This window comes from Bos grunniens, chromosome 23 (genome assembly GCF_055505025.1).
Source record: "Bos grunniens cultivar Pamir isolate PY7600 chromosome 23, Bosgru_T2T1.0, whole genome shotgun sequence".
NCBI lineage: Eukaryota > Metazoa > Chordata > Mammalia > Artiodactyla > Bovidae > Bos > Bos grunniens.
Genome location: NC_141187.1, coordinates 48,905,169 through 48,927,712, shown reverse-complemented (window position 1 = coordinate 48,927,712; position 22,544 = coordinate 48,905,169). Strand labels below are relative to the sequence as shown.

At 44.3% G+C, this 22,544-nt stretch overlaps 2 long non-coding RNA genes across 2 annotated transcripts; one reads left to right on the top strand and one right to left on the bottom strand.

Annotated features, from left to right (window-relative positions):
- The first annotated feature begins 222 nt into the window (after nt 1–222).
- LOC147347782 (uncharacterized) lies at nt 223–13,720 on the top strand. Its single transcript, XR_015152800.1, has 4 exons — nt 223–381; nt 823–1,112; nt 6,153–6,284; nt 7,845–13,720. It is a non-coding gene; the product is annotated as an uncharacterized LOC147347782 (long non-coding RNA).
- On the bottom strand, nt 7,829–14,909 carry LOC147347781 (uncharacterized). The gene is made up of 2 exons (XR_015152801.1): nt 14,847–14,909; nt 7,829–7,939 (listed from the first exon to the last, which is right to left on the bottom strand). It is a non-coding gene; the product is annotated as an uncharacterized LOC147347781 (long non-coding RNA).
- Nucleotides 14,910–22,544: the final 7,635 nt, after the last annotated feature.

The following is a 22,544-nucleotide window of genomic DNA, read 5'->3' as shown; positions in this document are numbered from 1 at the left end:
GGGGGCCTTGGAAGTGTCCTATGGAATAAACCCTCAGCCACAAAAATCTTATTACGGATAGGTTCCAGGAAGGAAATACACATTTTGGGGACCATTTGTAGCATATTCAACTGAAAGCTGGTGCTAATGAAATTATTCTCATGTAATTAGATCTATTAAGTAATGTCCCAGGTTGTTCCCATGACATGGTTGGACTGCTAATTTTCATTCTTTCCAGGCACGGAGAGAATTCTCACTGAAGAGCTGTGCCCCAAATAGCCTCAGAAGCTTGCTGATTGGGAAGTCCTTGCTGCATGGAAGGAAGGGCCATGGTGTCCTCTTCAAGAAGATTTGGTCTTCCCATTCTTCCTCTCTGAGCTGGTGAGCGTGACAGCACACAGGGTAAGTTTTTGTTGCAACTCTGAGATCAGATCCAGCGTGTTGACCTGTGTTGACAGGGTCCTGAAGGAGCCTCACGGAGGCTGAGGGACTGACAGTCATTTCTCAGCTTATCACATGGCATCGCCTGGTCTTGCTTTATTTTTCGAGGCAGCTCTGACTCAAGAGGCCAGAATCCCAACAAGAATCCCATCGGTATGAGACAAAGGCCTTCCACCATCCATCCATTCTTCCTTATCCTTCCCTGGGTCTGGAGTGACATGTAGCAAGATGGGCTCAGTGTCAGATGTGACTCAAGGCGGGACTCCTGGCCACGGGGCGGGGGGACTGAAAGGCAGGGGTTGGGCGTGGGAGAGCCAAGAGTCCCTGACCTTGGTGGGGAGTTCTTTTTTTCCCTTTATAGGTTGAACCTTGGTTCCAAATTATTTCATTCATTTTATTTAGAAAGGCGCCCTCATGTTGAAAAGACCTGAAGCCAAGACTTTCTCCTTGATGGCAATGCTATGTAATGGCGTGGGAGAAAGAGGATTCCAGAGAAGCTGAATCTCATCCACGTCTGCTGCTCTGACAGCTCCGTGCCTCCCTGTGTGTGTTGGACGCAGCTGGGTTTTCTATAGCAGCTGTGTTTGTGGACATCTTTCCCCAGTGGAAGGGGGCAGAGGCATCACATTATATAGCCTCAGCAGAGAAGAGGATTTCTCTCAACCTAATGGAATGATGTCTGGCAGAACAAGGTAGGTTTCTAAACACTTGGAGATGATGCTGTTTATTCCCAAGAATCTTATATTCCAGAGAAAGAGACAGGGAAAGGATGTGGGGGCTGGGGGGTAGGAGAGAGAGAGATACAATTTTTTTTAACAAAGAGGTTTTCTAAAATATATTTATTTATTTTAGGCTGTGCTGGGTCCTCTGCTCTGCAGGCTTTTCCGTAGTTGTGGCGAGTGGGGGCTTCTCTCTGGCTGTGGTGCCCGGGCTTCTGATTATGCTGACTTCTTTTGTTCTGGAGCACAGGCTGGAGTGCTCGGGCTTCAGTAGTTAAGGCCTGTGCGCTCTGTAGTTGCAGATCTCAGGCTCTAGAACACAGGCTCAGTAGTTGCAGGGCACGGGCTCAGTTCATCTGTGCCTTGTGGGATCTTCCTGGATCAGGGGTTGAACTGGAGTCTCCTGCATTGGCAGACAGATTCTTTACCACTAAGCCACCAGGGAAGCCCTCAGCTTTGTTCTTTTAAGAAACATTCAAAGCAGAAGCTCCAAAGGATCTGATCCCTCCTGTGTCTAACTTGGGTCATTCAGGGGTGTTCGTAAACCACAGTGAGTGTGGTTAGTCCTCCCAGCCACTCTGGAGACTATTTGGTGTCCTAGCCATAGGACTTTCGCTCTGAAAAGAAGAAATAAATCTAAGCAAAATTCCTGATTCTTATCCAGCAGCCAAGACTGACCCTTCCACTCCAAAGGGTAATGCATTTTGTAGATTGAGTGGGAAACTGAATAGGCACCCCTCTTTGGGGATGTAGATATCTCTGCTTCAGAAAATGTTTATTGATTCTGTAGCTTTTTCAGAACAACATAATCATGCAAAAAGCCATCGGCATGAGATTGGGAATCCTGGTGGCAGGAGGCAGGGGAGCTGACTTTCTTTTTACGGTCAGACCTCTGTCAACACAGTTCTGAAGCTTAATCAATAGTCAAACAATGCAAGTGACAGGTTGATCATTCTGGTAGAGACCAAAGCCTATAAGATGCTGTACAATTAAAACAGAAACAACACATAAGACGTTTTATTTGCCATTATTGGAGTTCTACCAATCCTATCACAATTCATCTTAGTCCATCAGCCTGTGGACATAGGAAGATAGAAGTTACAGGAAAATGAAGTTTAGCCGTTGTATTAGAAATACAAACTCGAGGGATTTCTCTGGAGGTCTAGCGGTTAAGACCCATACTTCCACTGCGGGGGGTGTGGGTTTGAACCCCTGTTGGGAAACTATGATCCCACATGCTTTGTGGTGGGCCAAAAAGGAAAAAGAAGAAAAATATAAACTTGAAGAGTTGTTACCACTATTTCGTCTCCAGTTTGTTAACAAAAAATAAAATTATAAATTCCACATCAGTTTCAAATAGACTGAATAATACATTATGTTCCTAATGTCTTGATAATAAAGTACTTTTATTTTTAACATTGTTTCCATTAGAACCTGGTTTTCTTTTAGCTGTTTTTTCATAATAAATTTTTATATAATTTTTTTTGGGGGGGTTCCCTTGTAGCTCAGTTGGTAAAGAATCCGCCTGCAATGCAGGTGACCTGGGTTTGATTTCTGGGTCGGGAAGATCCCCTGCAGAAGGAAATGGCAACCCACTCCAGTATTCTTGCTGGAGAATCCCATGGACAGAGGAGCCTGGCAGGCTACAGTCTATGGGGTTGCAAGAGTCGGACATGACTGAGCGACTAAGCACACACACATATATAATTTTTATATTAAGTGTTTTAATACGAAGTTTTAGCCTTGTGGTTTTCCTTTTATAAAATGGGCTATTTTTCTACTTGCTTCTCAATAGTGTTTTTTTTTCTTTTTTGAGTTCTTGGTAAGTTGAACCTTGCTGTAAGCTCCCGAGCCTTCAGTAAAAGAGCTTAGGGGTAACAGGTAGGTAGGTCAGGGTTCAAATTCCTGTCTCTGCCTTTTACAGGCTGCCTGACCTGGGCAGGCTTCCTGGCCTCTAGAAAGCTCTATTCAAGTGTGAAAGGGGGACCTGGAGGAGCCTGTTGGGTGGGTGTGGGGAGAAGTGAAGGATGGGCTGGGCCTCCTGCCACCTCGTGCTGTTCCTTATTATTTCTGTTATTACTCTACAGACAAGCTCTCTGTTATTCAGAATTGTTCATCTGTAAATGTTTGGCTCAGAAAAATGATGCATCTCCCTAAAATACGTGACATCCAGAACGATCACAAGGCATTGGAAAATTCTGAACTATCTTGAATTCTTTTTTTTTTTGTTTCGTGTTGGCTACACCATGTGGCCTGGGGGGACTTAGTTCCCTGACCAGGGATCGAACCTGTGCCCCTTGCAGTGGAAGTGTGGCGTCCTAACCACTGGATTGCCCGGGATTCAATCTTGAATTCTTAGAGGAAAGTGATATTAGGGACTGAATCATTATTTGTGGTGGTTTTTGTTTAGTTGCTAAGTTATGTTCGACTCTTTGCAACCCCCATGGACTGTAGCCCGCCAGGCTCCTCTGTCCATGGGATTTCCCAGGTAAGAATCTACCCACCCACTGGAGTGGGTAGCCATTTCTTTCTCCAGGGGATCTTCCTGACCCAGGGATCGAACTGGGGTCTCCAGCATTACAGGGAGATTCTTTAAATTCCTGTCTGAGCCACCAGGGAAGACCCACCCTCTACCCTTTAAGTACTAAGCTGCTTAAAATATCATTCTGCTTATTGTAATTTGATGTGTGAGATTCTGGCAGGCATTTACAATTCAGATCCCACTCCTAAGAGATTCTCATTTAGGGCCTGTTCCTGTGATTTCCTTATGGACGCCTGAGATCGTTAGGTAAAATGCATATATATGCTCAGAGATAAATGTTTATCATCATCACCTCAATGAAGCATTTACCAGTCCCAACACGTTCTAATGTCCTGGGTGCTCCAGCAGCTCCTTCCCCCCTCCTTGTCCACGGTGGTCCTCCTCCCCTCTCCCTCTCCCCACATCTCAAAATTTCCAAGTATTGCCCCCATCAATCACTAGAATTTAGCTGGCAGCAGGGAAAGTGGGGGAGGAGGGGTTGGTTGGGCAGCAGAATCATTATCCAAATACCTCGTTCAAAAAAAAAAAGTGGGGGGTGGCAGGAGATAATGGCCTCTTTGTGTGGAGGGAGAAGGCAGAGGGGAAGGGGGAGGGGGGCTTGCTGACACTTGGGACTCCAGCTGTTTTCCAAGAGGCGGATGGTGTGCGTGGTGGCAGCTTACAGAGGGGTGCTGCCTGTCTCCAGAAGGAAAGAAAAGCCTCCCCCCAGGCTGGACCTCTGCACGCTTGACTCACAGCCACTCAGTTTGCTCTGTTCCCTCGCACCGGGCTCATGCTTCTCCTGTGACCTCGTCTGGGTCGCTCACATGAATCATGTCGCTCCCAGGGTGCAGTCCAGGGTTCTTGGCATGACGCACAGCACCTCACCTCTGCCGCCTGCTTCACTTCCCGCTTTAGTCCTCACCCCCAGCACCACTCAGTCAGGGTATCGACAGTAGACTGAGGAACACGCCTTTTCACAAAGCTCACCAGGCAGCGCTGAGGCATCCGAAGCTGTCCTTGCAAACGGCTGTTCAGAAGCTCAAGACACCATTCAGGCCTCTCTTTTTCTGTAATCAAGGCTCAGGAAAGGAGGCATTAGAAAGTGTTTCAGTTACCAAGTCCCCTTGGTTAAGGTCCAAGGCAGAATCCTGTTATGGTTAATTCTGCACAAAAAGTTTTCTTTAGAGTTAAACTGCAGGATATTATTGTTGCTCATCCCTCAAAAGATTGTGTGTTTGTTATAAGCCTGTGCGCTAAACCAGTGACATTATTCCACTGTCTCATTTCTGGAGCCTCGTACTTCCTTACGCCCATGTCAAGTCTTAATCTAAGAGGAGGGGAATGTGGAAATAATAGAGTGAGAAATAAGAACGAAAAGACTTCCCCACAAGATTATATGGCAAACTAGCAAAAATGGGACATATGGATATCCAAAGTATCAGCAAATGACTATCATATACATTTTCATTTAATTTCATTTGGCCATATCAAACTTGAAACTTTTAAAACATAAATTTTAATAACACAGGAATATGCTTATGGTTTAATAACATGGAAAATACAATTCTATGCAAAATGTTAAAGAAAATTTCAGGATGCAAAATAGGTTTTGTAATATAACCTTGGTTGTATAAAATATGCATGGAAAAAAACCCCTCATAATATTAAATTCATATTGGTTCTCTCAGGTGTTGAGATACTGACTTTTTAAATTCCATTTTCCTTATGCCCCAATCCTTTCCAAATTTCCGAGTTAACACATATTACTTTTGGAATTGGGGAAATATAAGCTTATTTTGGGGCTTCCCTGGTGGCTCAGTGGTAAAGAGCTTGCCTGCCATGCAGAAGACTCAGGCGTTTCAGTCCCTGGGTTGGGAAGATCCCTAGGAGGAGGAAATGGCAACCCACTCCAGTCTTCTTGCCTGGAGAATCCCATGGACAGAGAAGCCTGGTGGGCTACAGTCCTTGGGGTTGCAGAGTCAGACACGACTGAGCAACTAAACCACCACAACAAGCTTACTTTTGTGATTGTCATTGTTAAGCCTGCAACAGAAAAAGGCACGAAGGTGACAGAGAAGCTGGCAAAGGTGTAGGAGGGAGAGAGAGACAGAGAAAGAAAGAGAAAAAGTAGGATGAGAGGAAACAAGAGTAAGGCAAGGAGACCAGTGCACATTTTGCTTCAAAACCTGAGGAAATACCCATTATTTGAATCGCATCTTCCAGCTGGGACTTCTGATTTCTAAGCAGCCTAGAACTCTGATCAGAAGATACCACAAAGAGACAGCTCTTGTACAGTTTACTGGTGTTCTTTACAATGACACATGGTGGAAACAACAGCTTCTTTTTACCATCAGCACTGAGAGCACCAGGAGCTCCGGGCCGTTGCTTTGAAGTCCTGGGCGTGTTGATAAATGAGTCACACGCTGGCAGAGCTCCAGCGTTTCAGCAATGTGTTTCCTATGTCCTTTCTGCTGCTTTCTACTGTTCAGATGCTTCCAAGTCAATCGTGAAGGCTATGAAGCTCCGACCCTGCCCACCAGTGTGTTCTCTGGTCCCCAGGATGAGTCCAGGACCTGGCTGTTGCTGTGACCACCCTGACCTGCAGAGAAGCTCCAGACTCGGTGAGATTGGCAGTTGGATCAGACCATGAATATGCAGAAGGCAGGAGGGAGGCAATGACTACCCAACACATAATGACTGAATTACAATTTTAAAATGGAATGAGTTGGATAGTTATTATCAGTGTAATTATTCATAAATGTGCCTAATTATTCATAATTATTCAGAAGTATATCACTTCCCTGATTGCCATAAGTGATCTCGGAGGCCAATTACGATGCGCTTCTGGCCGCAGGACTCAGGGAGCGTTACCCCTTCTGTCTTGGCGCATCCGCACTCGGTCTCCGGCCTGACTCCGCGGGGAGATCTTTGTGTCGTTGGGCCCTTTAACTACACACAACAAACCCTCGGCTTGAAACCCAGCTGATTACCAAGCCCCCGTCGCCTTTCTTCCCCGTTTCCGGTCCCAAGCTCCTCTTGTTTGGGTTCGGTCTGTTCCTTCGAGGGCGCTCTTTGATGCTGTTTAATTAGGGCTCTCTTGTTGTCACTCCGGCATTTGACATCTTAATAGCGTTGCAGGGCATACGGTGCGAACCGGGGCAAGAAGGGAGGGACCCCTGCCTGGATACAGCTGAAGCGGAGAGGCCGAAAGCCTGGGCCACTTGGCCAGCCTGCAGAGGGTGAGGCGTTAAGTGAGAGCTTTCAGGTTTCTTATAAATCTAGAGATCCTCTCACGTAGGCGAAGGCAGTCCCCTTAACTCACTGCCTCCCCAGACACCTGGGACTTCTGGGGATCGTTTCAAAATAAGGCAGCCTAGGAGAACATTTCCAGTTTTTCAAAGAATTTTCACGTTGACCTGGATGAGGCAAAGCACCGACGTGGACTCAGGCTCTCAACTTGCTATTTGGGCCGAGGTCCTCACGAATGCAGACTTCAGAGATGGAGGCACGGCTCAATTTCTTCTTTTTTTTTTTTTCCTCCCTGGAAAACATTACAGCAATTACCATATTGTGGGGCAGCATGATCAAGTGCAAATTAGCATATAGATTAGTTCTGGGGGGCAGGGAGAAGGAGAGGTGGGTTAAGATCTTGAAAATCATGTAGAGTTATGCTGCACAAAGAGGGACGTGCAGAAATCTTCCAGGTTTTGCTCTACCTAACGCTGTGTACACGTGAACGCCTCTGACAGGGGTCAGCGGGCAGTTTCTAAGGGAACCAGGACAATTCGGTTCTGACCGTTGCTGAGATGAGACGAGGGACTGGGCCCTGTAAGAAGTTGCAGATCTGTTTGGTAGATTTTTAAGACTTTTTTTTTTTTTTTTTTTTTTTACCAGCTTTTTGCTCCTGATTTCTTTACTAAGACTAGCCTCTAATTAATTGGAATCACCGAATTTGGTTTTTGTGTTTTGTCCGAGAAATGAAAATGGTTAAATTTTGACTGATGGGGTGAAAAGAGGGACACAAAAAAGAAAAGAGTATAATTTAGAACTGAGACTTGTGGGGGAGATGTGCTGAAAGGTGGCAGGCAAAAACGAGGCAGATTAAATTACTGCCTTCTAACCTAAAAATATAAAAGCAGACTGGAAAACAAACCCCTACAGGACCCACCTTTTCTTTCTAGATTCTCTAACAACGCAGGAGATCGGTTCAGAGTCAGTTACTCCGTCACCTCCACGCTCAACCAGCTGTAGCATCTGACACCAGCGGTCGAAGTTTCTGCATTTTGAAGAAATGGTACCGGTTAGATTCTACCTACGGCTGCTGTAGAGCGGAGTTCAGAGGAGAGGCAGAGCTGTGAGGACGGAGTGGCCAGGAATACTTTCGTGGTATTTGGGAACGACCTTGGCCACAAGGGTACGTGGAATATGAATCAGAATTTAAGAGGACACTGTGGCCAGGGTGATGGACAGGACTCAGAGGGCAAGGAGCCATGTGTGAGGAGCCTGGCCTGGCAGAGCAGAGGGTCTGTGCTGAGGTGGTGGCAGGTAAGGATAAAACGGGGTAATGAAACCCAAGGCAGAGATCAACCTCTTTCATTCTTTGCAATTTGCTTAAAGTGAAAGTGAAAGTCGCTCAGTCATGTCCAACTCTTTGACCCCGTGGACTATCAGTATGAAATTCTCCAGGCCAGAATCCTGGAGTGGGTAGCCTTTCCCTTCTCCAGGAGATCTTCCCAACCCAGGGATTGAACCCAGGTCTCCTGCATTGCAGGTGGATTCTTTACCAGCTGAGCTACAGGGGAAGGCCCTGCTTAAAAGGATCTAGCAATAACCACTTTGAAAAATTACTATATGATAAAGAAATCAGTTTTTTCTTCCTGAATTTCTGGCACATAGTAGGCAGATGACAGCTGTTTCATTACATTAATGAGTTAATGTAACTCATTAACTGTAAAATCAGCTCAGGATAAACAACAAGGTCTATTGTATAGCACAGGGAATCATATCCAGTCTCCTGGGATAAATCATAATGGAAAAGAATATGCTTATATGAAAGAATGTATGCATGTGTGTGACTGAGTCGCTTTGTTGTACAGCAGAGATCGGCACAATATTGTAAGTCAAGTACACTTCAATTAAAATAAAAATTAAGGGACTTCCCTGGTAGTCCGGGCTTTCTTTATATATCAGATGGTAAAGAATCTGCCTCTGAAGCAGGAGCCCCAGGTTCAGTCCCTTAGCTGGGGAGATCCCCTGGAGAAGGAAATGGCAGCCCACTCCAGTATTCTTACCTGGAGGATCCCATGGACAGAGGAGCCTGGTGGGTCACAGTCTATGGGGTCAGTCTCAAAGAGTTGGACAGGACTGACTGACTTTCCCTCTAGACTCCCTGGCAGTCCAGAAACTGCCAGGACTATGCATGTCCACTGCAGGGGGCATGGGTTTGATCCCTGGATGGCATCACCGACTCAATAGACATGACTACGAGCAAACTCCAGGAGATAGAGAAGGACAGGGAAGCCTGGTGTGCTGCAGTCCATGGGGTCGCAAAGAGTCAGACACGCCCGAACAACTGAACAACAGCAATAACAAGAGAACTAACATCTTGCGTGCCACGAAGCATGGCCAAAAAAAGAAAAAATAACAATTATCATAATAAAAAAATGTAAAAAAAAGCCCTCAAAACAACAACAAAGAAGAAAACCAGTGTACAGCCAGTGTGAGGCATGCGAGTCTCCCTGTAGTAAGTCTTATCACCAAGAAACAAATCAAACATTTTTTAAAAAATAAACACTGCTGCTGCTGCTGCTAAGTCGCTTCAGTCGTGTCCGACTCTGTGTGACCCCATAGACGGCAGCCCACCAGGCTCCCCCGTCCCTGGGATTCTCCAGGCAGGAACACTGGAGTGGGTTGCCATTGCCTTCTCCAGTGTAGGAAAGAGAAAAGTGAAAGTGAAGTCGCTCAGTCGTATCCGACTCTTAGCGACCCCATGGACTGCAGCCCACCAGGCTCCTCCATCCATGGGATTTTCCAGGCAAGAGTACTGGAGTGGGGTGCCATTGCCTTCTCCGAAAAATAAACACAGTTCTTCTTAAAAATAATATCCCTCATTGGCTATTCTGGTTGGGAGCTGGCTAAGATTGGGGTATGGAAGAAACTTTCCCAGCAAAACAGAAAAACAAAAGACATGTGTGTGAGCCAGTGAACAGGGAAGATAAGCCAGAAGGACTGGCAGGGAGATTTCTTTTCCCCCAAAGACTCGAAAGGATAAAAGCCAGAAGAATGTGCTCCAGAGCCTGACCAGTCAGCGTGGCTACAAAGCAGAGTGGGTTACATGGCCTGTGATGGCTGGAGCCAACACAGCACATTTTACGGCCCATTAGGTAGATCTGACCTGAGTTTGAGCAAGCTCTGGGAGTTGGTGATGGACAGGGAAGCCTGGCGTGCTGCAGTCCATGGGGTCGCAAAGAGTCGGACACAACTGAGCGACTGAACTGAACTAGGTAGATCTGAAAACTAATCTGGTCCCAGGGGCAGGGTTGGGGCATGAGATAGCCATCTGGCCATGTGAAATTTGGCATGACATCCTGGATACCAGCCCAGTGCCACACACTGGCCCTAGAGACCCCATCAACTGTGCACCCCAGGGGCCTCCAAAGACATCTGGGTGCATTCTGGAGTCTCTTTCCTACTCAGATTCTCCAAATGCTGTGAGAAGCTAGTTAGGAAGAGTACAAGGTCTTCGGTCTCAGACAAAAGTAGCTGAGACATAGTAGGTGCTCAAAAAATACAGTGAAGAAGTATTTGTTGAAAGAATCTTCCCTTTTGTTCAGTTTGGAACACCAGGTCCTGTGGTTTTTATTTCCTAGACTGTCTCTCATTATCTATTTTTCAACATTTAATACAGCTATTACATGCTTTTTTTTTTAAAAAAGAAATTTGTTTATAAATGAAATGCCTTATTCTTGCAATTAGATTTCAGACTGCTGTGGGATGGAGACCTTCCTGTGGTTCTGGTCTCTCTCACAGCATCCAGGGGAATGCTTTGCTCACCACCTGTGTGTGATCATTAGTGACACTGGAGGGCACCTCTGTTCTGATAGAATTGGTACTCCATTAGCAATCAGAAAATCAGGCTTGTTTGTAATCTGACAGGCAGCATAAGAGTAAGTAAATTATAGTCTTTTGGAGCCTCAGTTTGATCATATGTAAAGTATGAATAATAATTCGTGTCCTTCCTGTAAAACAGGGTCAAATAATTGGATTTGTTTTAAGTCATATATTTAAATAAATAAGTAATAGCCAGAGTATATCCATCCACTCTGTTTTCTAGTGGTATGCTCCTGCTCAGTTGCTCAGTTGTATCTGACTCTTTGTGACTCCATGGACTGTAGCTGCTGGGCTCTTCTGTCCATGGACTTTTCCAGGCAAGAATATTGGAGTGGGTTGCCATTTCCTATTCTAGGGGATCTTCCTGACCCAAGGATTGGACCCACGTCTCTTGCATTGGCAGGCAGGTTCTTTACCACTGTGCCACCTGGGAAGCCCCAAATAATTGGATTTGTAAGGCTCAAATAAATTACTGTCTGCTAAAGTGTTCCAGCTACTTCTTAAATTTAGCTATGACGGTACTCTTTGATGTAGTTTATGATGTACACAGACATTTCTGTATTCCAGGAATTCCCACTCTTAAGGAAAGTGGGGGATTCCTGGAGTACAGAAATGACTAACCCATCACTAACTGGTAGTTGGCTGTGATGGGTTAGTGCTGGATTGGGGACCCGTTGGTAAAACTTAGCACGAGGGGGACAAGACCATGCTAATAAACATCGGAAAATTCACCCAGTGGCTAACTGAGAAAACTGTTCATTTCACCCTCTTCTTGCCCATCATACTTTATGTTCCCAACAAATTCAAGAAACTTCTTGAGACGTTCTAATTTTCACTTTTCTAGTTAGAGCCTTTTCTGTTTAAAGAAGTCCCTTTAACATTCTTGTAAGGCCTCCTTAGTGGTGATGAACTCCTTTAGCTTTCTTTTGTCTGGGAAACTTTATCTCTTCTCAAATTCTAAATGATAATCTTACTGGATTGAGAATTCTTGGTTCTAAGTTTTTTCCTTTCAGCACTTTGACTATATTGGGCCAGTCTTTCTGATCTGTGGTATTTCTTTTTTTAAATTATTTTTTATTGGACTAGAATTGATTGATTACTCTTGCCTAGAAAATTCCATGGGTGGAGGAGCCTGGTGGGCTACAGTCCACGGGATTACGAAGAGTCGGACACGACTGAGCAAGTTCACGACTTCACGAGTCTTACCAAAGTCATCATACATTTACTTATATTTACCTTTAATAAAGGCTTCCCTGGTAGTTCAACTGGTAAAGAATCCGCCTGCAGTGCAGGAGATCCTGGTTCAATCCCTGGGTCGGGAAGATCCCCTGGAGAAGGGATAGGCTACCCACTCCAGGATTCTTGAGCCTCCCTGATGGCTCAGACGGTCAAACTGAGAAACATCTACTAATTCCTTGAGTTTCAAGAAGCCTTATTTTCCCATCCTAGTCCTTTTGATGACATCTTTTTTTCTTTCTTTCTTAAACTTTTTTATTTTAGACATGTTCAAGCATACACAAAAGTAGACAGAATGGTCTGTTTTGTTCCTATTTACTAATTATCCAGCTTCAACAGTCATCAGCCTTCACCTTTTATTCATCTGGTATCCTGTCTCATCTTCATCCTTCACCTTCCAACCTTCCATCTCTGAGACCAGCTGGACCGTATGAGTCTTACAGTTCCTTTTCAAACTCCTGCTAATTATTTAATAGAACATTGGCAACAACCTTCGCTCATCCCTAATCGAAGAGGCAGGCTCTAATTCGGTCTCTGGTTTGTGAGGCTTCCTGCTAAAGCTAAACCCTTAAGCTATGTTCTTGCAGTCTGGGACATTAGCAAGATGTCTCGATTGAATTACAGAATCGCTTTCCACCAAGGAATCAGTTTTGTGGAGTACTTAACACTGAACTACAAGAGGAGGCACAGGAGTAACGGGTCTTCTCAGTAATGTCATCTTTTTTTTCCCTTCTGTAAATCAAAGGCGGTATTACAAGACCTTCAGCTTTGTGGCACGAGTGGAGTTAGAAGTTTACAGGGGCTGGAAATAGCCCTTCAGATGATAGCATTTTTGTTCTCCTGCAGGTTTATTCTTTTTACCTGTAGTTAATATGAATCATTGAAGGATCTGAGATTTTTCTGTGATTTGAAACTTTCTTTTCTGGGACACAGATTCAGGAGTTTCGAGGGACCTACAGGCTGAAACAGCATTGATGCCCTCACTCCATTCTGCCTTCTGCCAGTGACCTCTCTGGGGGCTCTCTGATGCTGCCCGTGTTCAGCAGGGCCTCTGCCCTCCAGCTTGAGGATCAGAGTTTACAGGTCACTGCGGGCTCTGAGACAGCCTGCCCTCTCTTCTGGGTTGACTCTGGCAGTGCAACAGAGAGAACCTCGGTGAGAAGCTCAGTCCTCAGGAAGGTCCTTGGGCGACACGCAGCAGGCCAGCTGGTCCAGAGGGCGCTCAAGGCAGGAGGCTGAGTTTGCTTCCCACCTGGGGTTCGATGCCCTCCCTCCTTTCATCACAGGGGTTCTGAACCTCAGAGTGTCAACCCTCTGCTGCCTCTTGTTACTTCTAGAAGACTGTGAATTTTCTGAACATTTTCTCAAAGCAGTACTTAATCGCATTTTACTTTTGTTAAAAATCAAACTCGCGTAAGATTGCCTGTCAATATGGGAGCAAACAGAGGAACTAGAGAAAAGGGGAAAAGATGAAAACATTGTATACATTTGGGAACTGAAATCTTATGTCTCTTTTTGGGGAGAGGGGGATAACGAAACCATTCTATGCCCTGATTCTGGCCGTGTTTAAACACATCTATTCATATATTAAAATTCAAAGTTCATCTATTCATGTATCAAAATGGAAAGACTTGTACGTCAAAAGAAAAAAAGGTCAATTTTACTGTTATAATTTAAAAAATAAAATAGTTAACCAGGGGAAAAATAAAAATTCTAGGCTTGTTCAAGTTTGAAATTCAAGAAGCCAATGGGTAAATACTGAAGATTCTGAGAAGAAAGTGGGGAGGAGACAGCAGCTGGGGATTGTCAATCATTTTTCGTGTTGTTTAAAACTTTTAAAAAAGATTTTAAAATTCTTACTTATTACACAAATGATTTTGTAATGACAGAGATTATAGAAAGTTACCAAGAGTCTTCTATGGTAAATCCCCTGATTTGCATTTAAAAAATCCTTTATTGACTTCCCTGGTATTCTAATGGTTAAGACTCCACACTTGAAATGCTGAGGATGCGAGTCTGATCCTTGGTTGGGGAACTAAGATCCCGCATGCCTAAAGGTGTGGCAAAAGAGAGAGAAAGAAAGAAAGAAAGAAAAAGAGAGAAAGACAGAGAGAGACAAGGAAAGAGAGAGACAGAGGAGAGAGAGAGAGAAAGAAAGAAAGTCCTTTCAGCTCAGTCAAGCTCTGCTCTTCCCTCCCTTCATTGGACAAAGGCGAGTCTGGCTCCAAGCTTCCTGCAGAGAAGGAGAGGGTCTCCCACTACTCCCGAGAGCCTGAGACAACCATTCTCTGCCCCATTCCAGAATCAGAAGCTGCCTTATAGCGAGACAGCCCTGGGTGACTCCCTTGGAGTCCACTTTGGAGTTTGAGAATTCCTGGTTGGAGACCCCTGGTTGCCATGGAGATTGCCATTGAGGCTTCAAGAAAATCCTTCCTCTGAGGGTGCCCCGCAGCACACACCCCACCCCTGTTCCAACAGCTGAGAGTGAGGGCGTGCTCCCCAGGATTCCTCCCAGCAACGTGAGACCAGTGTATCAGAGGTGCCCCAGGAGGCCTATCTTGATTCCATTCACAGCATCACAGGCATATTCCAGGAGAACTCTGCCTGTTATCCTAAGCCATCTGCTTTTCCTTTTAAATTTAAGTCATCTCCACCAGGTTTAGTGGAGCAGGCTGAGGTGTGTGGGGCTGGGTAGAATGTGGGAGAATGTGGCATTTAACTGGAAGTTGAAGAAGGTGCAGCTTAGCAAAGGGAGGTGCCTGGGGCAGAAAGAGATCCCTTGTTGGGAGGGTGGTAAGGATGGGTTGAGAGTTCGGGGTTAGCAGATGCGGACTTACGTGCAGGATGGATAAACAACAAGGTCCTACTATGTAGCACTGGGCGCTCCAGTCAACATCCTGTGACCGAATCATAATGGAAAAGAGTGTACATGTATCTGTATAACTAGGGCACTTCGCCGTACAGCAGAAATCAACACAACACTGCACGGAATACTACTCAGCCATTAAAAAGAATGAAATAATGCCATTTGCAGCAACATGAATGAACCTAGAGATTGTCATACTGAGTGAAGTAAGGCAGAAAGGGAATGAGGGATATCATAGGACATCCCTTATGTGTGAAATTGAAAAAGGAATGATGCAGATGAACTTACACAACAGAAAGAGACTCATAGACGTAGAGAACGAATTTATGGTTGCCGGGGGTATGTATGGGGGGGAAGGGATAATTAGGGAGTATGGGGTCAACATGTACACTCTGCAGTATTTAAAGTGGATAACCAACAAGGACCTGGGAACCAACAAGCACAGGGGACTCTGCTGCATGCTATGTGGCAGCCTGGATGGGAGGGGAGTTCAGGGGAGAATGGATACATGGGTATGTGTGGCTGAGTCCCTTTGCTGTCCACCTGAGACGATCACAGCATTGTTTGTTAATCCTCTATTCCCCAATTAAAAAAAAACACATTATAAATCAACTTCAATAAAATAAAATAGTTCAGCTATTAAAAAGAAGAGTCTCTCCGATCTCACTTACTTGGTGGGGCAGAATTGTTCCATGCAGAGCTGTGGGGTTCTACACCCCGTTGTGGGAAGCTCTGTCATGACTGTGTTATCCTGAGCATGTTTTGTGACCGCTAATGTCCAAATGAGATTTCCCCTCTGGGTCCTGAATGTCAGTGCGGACAGGCTCCAGACCTGCTGGTGAAAGAAGCAAAATGAGTGTCTCCCTGCAGGTGACAGAGCCAGGTCCATGTGCCTTTAACTTTATGCAGAAAAAAATTCCAGTGGAAAAACTATGAGTGAGCACCCACTGAGATTGCTCACATCATATATTTTTCTTTTTAATTAATATTTCATGACCAGTTAACCAGCAGTCTGTTATCCTTCTAATAAAGAAAAAGGTGTTATAACCAATAAAATATATTTATTGCCCTCATTTTAAAGTCTTAATTAAGGACCCATCCCTCATGAAAATCTTTCTTAAAATACCATCGGAAGTGCATGAGCGAGAAGGAAGGAAGCCGTGGCATACTGAAAAAGAAACGTGTCCTCTCGCGGTTAGCCCATGATGTGTGTGTCTTGGACCAGTTTGTAAATACATGCGGTATTAGCTTGTTTTGGAAGAGATGGTTCTGTAAGTAAAAATATGAATGTGATTTGCTCTGTGGATTTTATGTGTAGAATGCGTATGCTATAGAATTTGAGGAATTCGGAGATTTTTCTTTTGTAAACTCAATATAAAAAGATAATGCTGCTCTATGTTCAGGGAGTAACATGTGAGTTAGGCAGGAGTTTCTGAGTTAAGCAGGAACCCGTGATAAGAAAAGGAGTTTCAGGCTAACAGTATGGTCTTCGGTGGGTGTAATACACTGTTCTAGAATCATGGCTGTCGTTCTTGCTGGATTCTTTAAGTTGTAGGTTCCAAGAGTTGGAATCTATGAAGCTGAGTTAGCTACTGGAGTCTGTGCAAGACAGCTACGGCTAGAGAAGGACCTCTGTGCATACACTCTGAGGTGGCTAAATATTAATTAGACCAGAAGAAGGGAACAAGTTCTACACCAAAGGGCTGCTCTTCCTTTGCGCACTTAGAGCTCTGGGTTCTACTTGTCAGAGAAGGTGGAGAAGATGGGGGACAATCCGCACACTCTTACCTTCAGAAGGGTTAGGTCTTGTACTAGAATCTTCCTTAGCTTCTCCTGTTCCCCCAGTTACCTTGAGACATTTTATGCTACACAATATTAGATTCAAAAGTAGATAAAATCATAGGTTTACAAGTAAAATGGAGCCTTAGAAATATTCTACTTAACTTAGAAAAAGAAGGTGGAAGGAGTTTAAATGAGAGACTCCCGTGGTGCTCCAGTGCTCAAGACTTCTGCCAGCGCAAAGGGTGCAGGTTCCATCCCTAGTCCGGGAGCTAAAATCCCCTGGCCAAAAAACCCAAAATATAAAACAGAAGCAACATTGTAACAAATTCATGAAAGACTTTAAGAATGGTCCACGTCAAAATAAAACCTAAAAAAAGAGCTTAAGTGACTTGCTCCAGGCAGCACAGCCAGCAACTCAGCAACCAGGGCTAGAGTTCACCTCATCCTTCCTTGTGATCATTTTGGATTTGAATGAAGCAAAAGTCTCATTTGTGTGGCCATTTGATCAAAAAACATTAAAAGTTCTGTGTAAAGTGTTGTTTAACAGACTACTAGTTCTTCTCAACTGGGGTAAACCCGGAATCTCTTTGTTATACCCCAGGGAACAAAAAGACCACCTTTTCCAATAAAGTTAAAAGCGTATTTCCTTTTAGGCAAGAAGGATTATTTCTAAGGTATGATGACAGTCTCTGTCTCTGAATCTGAATGCAGTTCTGTAAAAATATTTGAAGAATTGGAGTGGCTTTGATGATTTTGGCAATTAAGTCATTTCATAAATGTTGGAAAAAACTTGCTGAAATCTTTACAGTGTTCAGAATGCTAACTTATTCTAGCGTATATTCACCTTTCTGAGTAGTTAGCATAAATGTATCATAAGATGTGTATGTGTGCAGTTGCTCAGTCATGTCCGACTCTTTGCGACCCCATGGACTGTAGCCTGCCAGGCTCCTCTGTCCATGGGATTTCCCAGGCAAGAATAGTGGAGTGGGTTGCTGTTTCCTTCTCCAGGGGATCTTCTCAACTCAGGGATTGAGCTCACATCTCCTGCAGCTCCTGTATCACAGGTGGATTCTCTACCTCTGAAACACAAGTGTTGACTATTAAATACCAGTCATCCTTGTTTGAGTATCCTGAAAGGTTAAACAATTTCTCCAGTTGCTTCTGTTTCCACTTAAAGATTAACCAATGGACTTATTTTTGTTGGTATTTCTGTTTGTTGATGCATTCGTATTTCCTTGGCTCAAAGCTTAATAAAAAAGCAAAGCAAAGTACCTTGCACTGATAGTAATGACAGTCTTAAAGCTGAGAAAGCACTTGTAGATTCATACACATTTATGATGTTAAATTGGTTTGGTGAGTATTTAGCATAAAAAACTAAACCCAACATCTTCCAGAGGTGGTTTCTTTTTTCCTGCCCTTGGATGGTGAAAAGAAGGCAGAAGTGCGCCACCTGGTGGTTGAGGATGGATTGGCATGGTAGACACCGCAAATCCCCTTCTAACTGAATTTAAAGCGTACCAACATGGATGGAGAAGGCAATGGCACCCCACTCCAGCACTCTTGCCTGGAAAATCCCATGGATGGAGGAGCCTGGTAGGCTGCAGTCCATGGGGTCGCTAGGGGTCGGACACGACTGAGCGACTTCACTTTCACTTTTCATTTTCATGCATTGGAGAAGGAAATGGCAACCCACTCCAGTGTTCTTGCCTGGAGAATCCCAGGGACAGGGGAGACTGTTGGGCTGCTATCTATGGGGTCGCACAGAGTCGGACACGACTGACGTGACTTAGCAGCAGCAACATGGGTGGAGGAGCCTGGTGGGCTGCAGTCCATGGGGTCGCTAGGAGTCGGACACGACTGAGCGACTTCACTTTCACTTTTCACTTCATGCATTGGAGAAGGAACTGGAAACCCGCTCCAGTGTTCTTGCCTGGAGAATCCCAGGGACCGGGGAGCCTGGTGGGCTGCCGTCTCTGGGGTCGCACAGAGTCGGACATGACTGAAGCGACTTAGCAGCAGCAGCAGCAGCAGCAGCATTTCCTTAATGACCAATTCTTTCCTCCTCAGACTTATTTTTTTCTTCGTATCAAGAGTACTTAGAAGTAACTATTATCTTGTTTGACATTCAAAAATATTTTCTAAAATTAAAATGAGTAATCACTCTGCTGTGCTTCTCATGGCATGTGTATCCATGAACATTTGCAGTTTGAGTCATACCAAGAAATGATATTTAGTTAAATTCAGATACTACCAAGGACTCAAGTATGCAGTGAAGAAGAACTAAAGAGCCTCTTGATGAAAGTGAAAGAGGAGAGTCAAAAAGTTGGCTGAAAGCTCAATATTCAAAAAACAAAGATCATGGCATCTGGTCCCATCACTTCATGGCAAATGGGAAACAATGGAAACAGTGAAAGACTTTATTTTTTTAGGCTGCAAAATCACTGCAGATGGTGACTGTAGCCATGAAATTAAAAGACGCTTGCTCCTTGGAAGAAAAGCTATGACCAACCTAGACAGCATATTAAAAAGCAGAGACATTACTTTGCTGATAAAGGTCCGTCTAGTCAAAGCTATGGTTTTCCCAGTGGTCATGTATGGATATGAGAGTTGGACCACAAAGAAAGCTGAGCGCCAAAGAATTGATGCTTTTGAACTGTGGTGTTGGAGAAGACTCTTGAGAGTCCCTTGGACTGCAAGGAGATCCAACCAATCAATCCTAAAGGAATTCAGTCCTGAATATTCACTGGAAGGACTGATGCAGAAGCTGAAGCTCCAATACTTTGGCCATATGCTATATATAGCATATATATATAACTATATGCTTTATATTTATATGTATAATGTAATATTTGGCTCTAGCTTTTCAGAGGCCTTTGGTTAAAAGCAGTTAACACTTTTATTTAACCTGTCCTACCTACCCCTTAGGATCTTTGAGGTTATGGAGGCTTTTAAATAGGTTATAATCCCAGAAGTTACTGCATACATTTACATTCTATTTAAGTAGAAAATGAAGCAAAAAGACACTGTTAGGTAAAGGATAAAGTTCATTAGCCTGACTGCTGAAAAATATTAATTGTGAATAATGAGTCTCTTTTGCATAGGAATGTAAAATAGAAAATAAGATTCATTTCTGGTTTTGAGACTTTGATATTCTTTGTTCTGAGGTTGCTTCATCTTCTTCAGTCAGAGACAATATCTTGTTAATCTATCTCCATTTCTAACATAATGGCATTAGTGAAATGTCACATCAAGGGCATAATTCATTATTATATTATAGTAAGTCCTTCCTGCCATCTTTTTTTAAACAAAGCAGGATGATTAAACATCACTAGTGAGGGGTGCCCACAATTTTTGGTGCAATCTTTGGAAGCAGGTATTACCCCTCAATCAGCTAGTGGAAGCCGTTGTCCAAAGTCATTGTGGATCAGAGAAGCCATCTTCTGGTTTCTCTGTCATCAGTTCAGTCGCTCAGTCGTGTCTGACTCTGCAACCCCATGAACCGCAGCACGTCGGCCTCCCTGTCCATCGCCAGCTCCCGGAGCCATCTTAGTTTTCTGAATGTTGATCTCTGTCCTAGTCCTGGTCATTTCCATGGACTGAGCGATTCTCTCTGGGACATTCTTGAGGGGGCAAAAGCAGAGCTGCACGTGCTTTTACCCTTCTGTCTCAATGAGATTTATTTCCGAATACATTTACATATGTTAAGTGAGTTTTGTGACTAACTAGCTGTAAGACATTTTGCAAATTGTTTGACATAGTTGGCCTCAGTCTCCTTATTTGTTAAATAAGAGAGTAGAACTATACGCTTTCAGAGGTCCCTTCTAGCTCTAATCCTACTATACACTTTCAGAGGTCCCTTCCAGCTGTCATCCTACTAAATGCTTCTTAAAGGAACATGTAAAAAAGTCTAGCTTATCAAAGCATTAGAAAGTACTTAGCTATTTTTATGGTTTGGATCAAAAATATGAGCTGTCACTTCTTGGGAAGCTTTATTGCCTCCACTTCTTGGCACAGGCTGAAGTTTAATATCATTATGGCACCCTTTAATGAGGATTCCCTAATTTAGGAAGGCATTTGTGATAATGATCACTTAAAAAGATCACTGATTTGAGAAATGGTTCGGGTCTTAATGGGTGCTGAGAATGAAGGCTGAGTGATTACTTCTTTACTGGGCTGTGCTAGTGCTGATATTTGTTCTGCTAATTGTACTTAATTTACTGTGAAGTTTTTTTCAGAGATTTCTGTTGCTGTGAGCAATGTTGCTACTGGGTCTGGGCATTGAACTTAGAGCCCTTATTCCTTGACTATCACATAAACCGGTCCATCCTAAAGGAAATCAACCATGAAAATTCATTGGAAGGACTGATGCTGAAGCTGAAGCTCCAGTACTCTGGCTACCTGATGGGAAGAGCTGACTCATTGGAAAAGACCCTGATGGTGCGAAAGATTGAAGGCAGGAGGAGAAGAGGGACACAGAGGATGAGATCATTGGATGGCATCATTGACTCAATGGACATGAGTTTAAGCAAACTCTGGAAGATGGTGGACAGGGAAGCCTGGTGTGCTGCAGTCCATGGGGTCAAAAGAGTTGGACACTACTGAGCGACTGAACAAACACAATTTTTTAGAGGGAGTGACCTGGAGGTAGCCTAGGAATCTTGCATCTTCCTCCACACTGCTTCTTAGGCACATCAGCAGTTCACCCATCAGTTTATGAAAACCCAGGAGTTGGAAATGCTGCCAGTGGTTCTTGCAAAAAAGACCAGATAGATCACTATTCCTCAAAGATGGGCATTTCACACTGGGATGCAGAGGGAAGTTGGGAGGGAGGGAAAGTGAAGGTTGAGAATGAAGGGAAAAGAAAGGAAATCATCGAGATGAAAAAGCTATGAGGAGCCTTCTCTCTTATAGAAAGCTTGGCAGAGTGCTGGGTTCCCTCCAGGACTGCACCTGGGCTCAGGGAAGAGGACTGACCTTGGGTGTCTCTCTCTCTCTCTCTCTCTTTTTTTAATGAGTATTTTATTTTTTTTTTTGGCTTCCCTGTTAGCTCAGCTGGTAAGGAATCCACCTGCAATGTGGGAGACTGGGTTTTATCCTTGGGTCAGGAAGATTCCCTGGAGAAGGGATAGGCTACCCACTCCAGTATTCTTGGGTTGGGAAGATCCCCTGGAGGGGGGCATGGCAACCCACTCCAGCATTCTTGCCTGGAGAATCCCAGGGACAGAGGAGCCTGGCGGGCTACAGTCCATGGGGGTCAGAGTTGGACACGACTAAAGCGACTTAGCACGCACACATCATAGCCAATTAACAAACGATGCTGTGAGAGTTTCAGGTGAACAGTGCAGGGACTCAGCCATACACACCTGGATCCATTCTTCCTCAAACTCCCCTCCCATGCAGGCTGCCTCATAACATTGAGCAGAGACACCTGTGCTCCACCGTAAGTCCTTGTTGGTTATCCATTAAAATGTTTCTTGATCGGAGTGGAGCAGGTTTTGTCCTCTATTTTCTACCCACCCCCTGAGGGTACCTAAGGAATCATGAACAAGAAGCTCCATCAAATATAATTATAATCCTGGGAGTGATTGCATAGACAGATTGCATTCACGTTATCAATAGCTCCCTTGCTCTGTTAAGGCCCTCGTCCCCTTCTGTCTGGTAAGGAAAACTAAGCCACAAATCAACGGCTGGTCTCAGATTTAGGTTACACGTTTTCTCCAAAGACTGTGTGAGGACTGAGAAATAAAACAATTAATTTCACTGGACTCAGGCAAGTCATCTGATCTGAAAACCAGGTGTCTGGTCTTTCCACGAAGATGGATTGCCTGGTGTGTCAGCCAGTCCCGGCTGAGCATTCCTGAGTAATTAGGAGTCATTTCATTGGCAG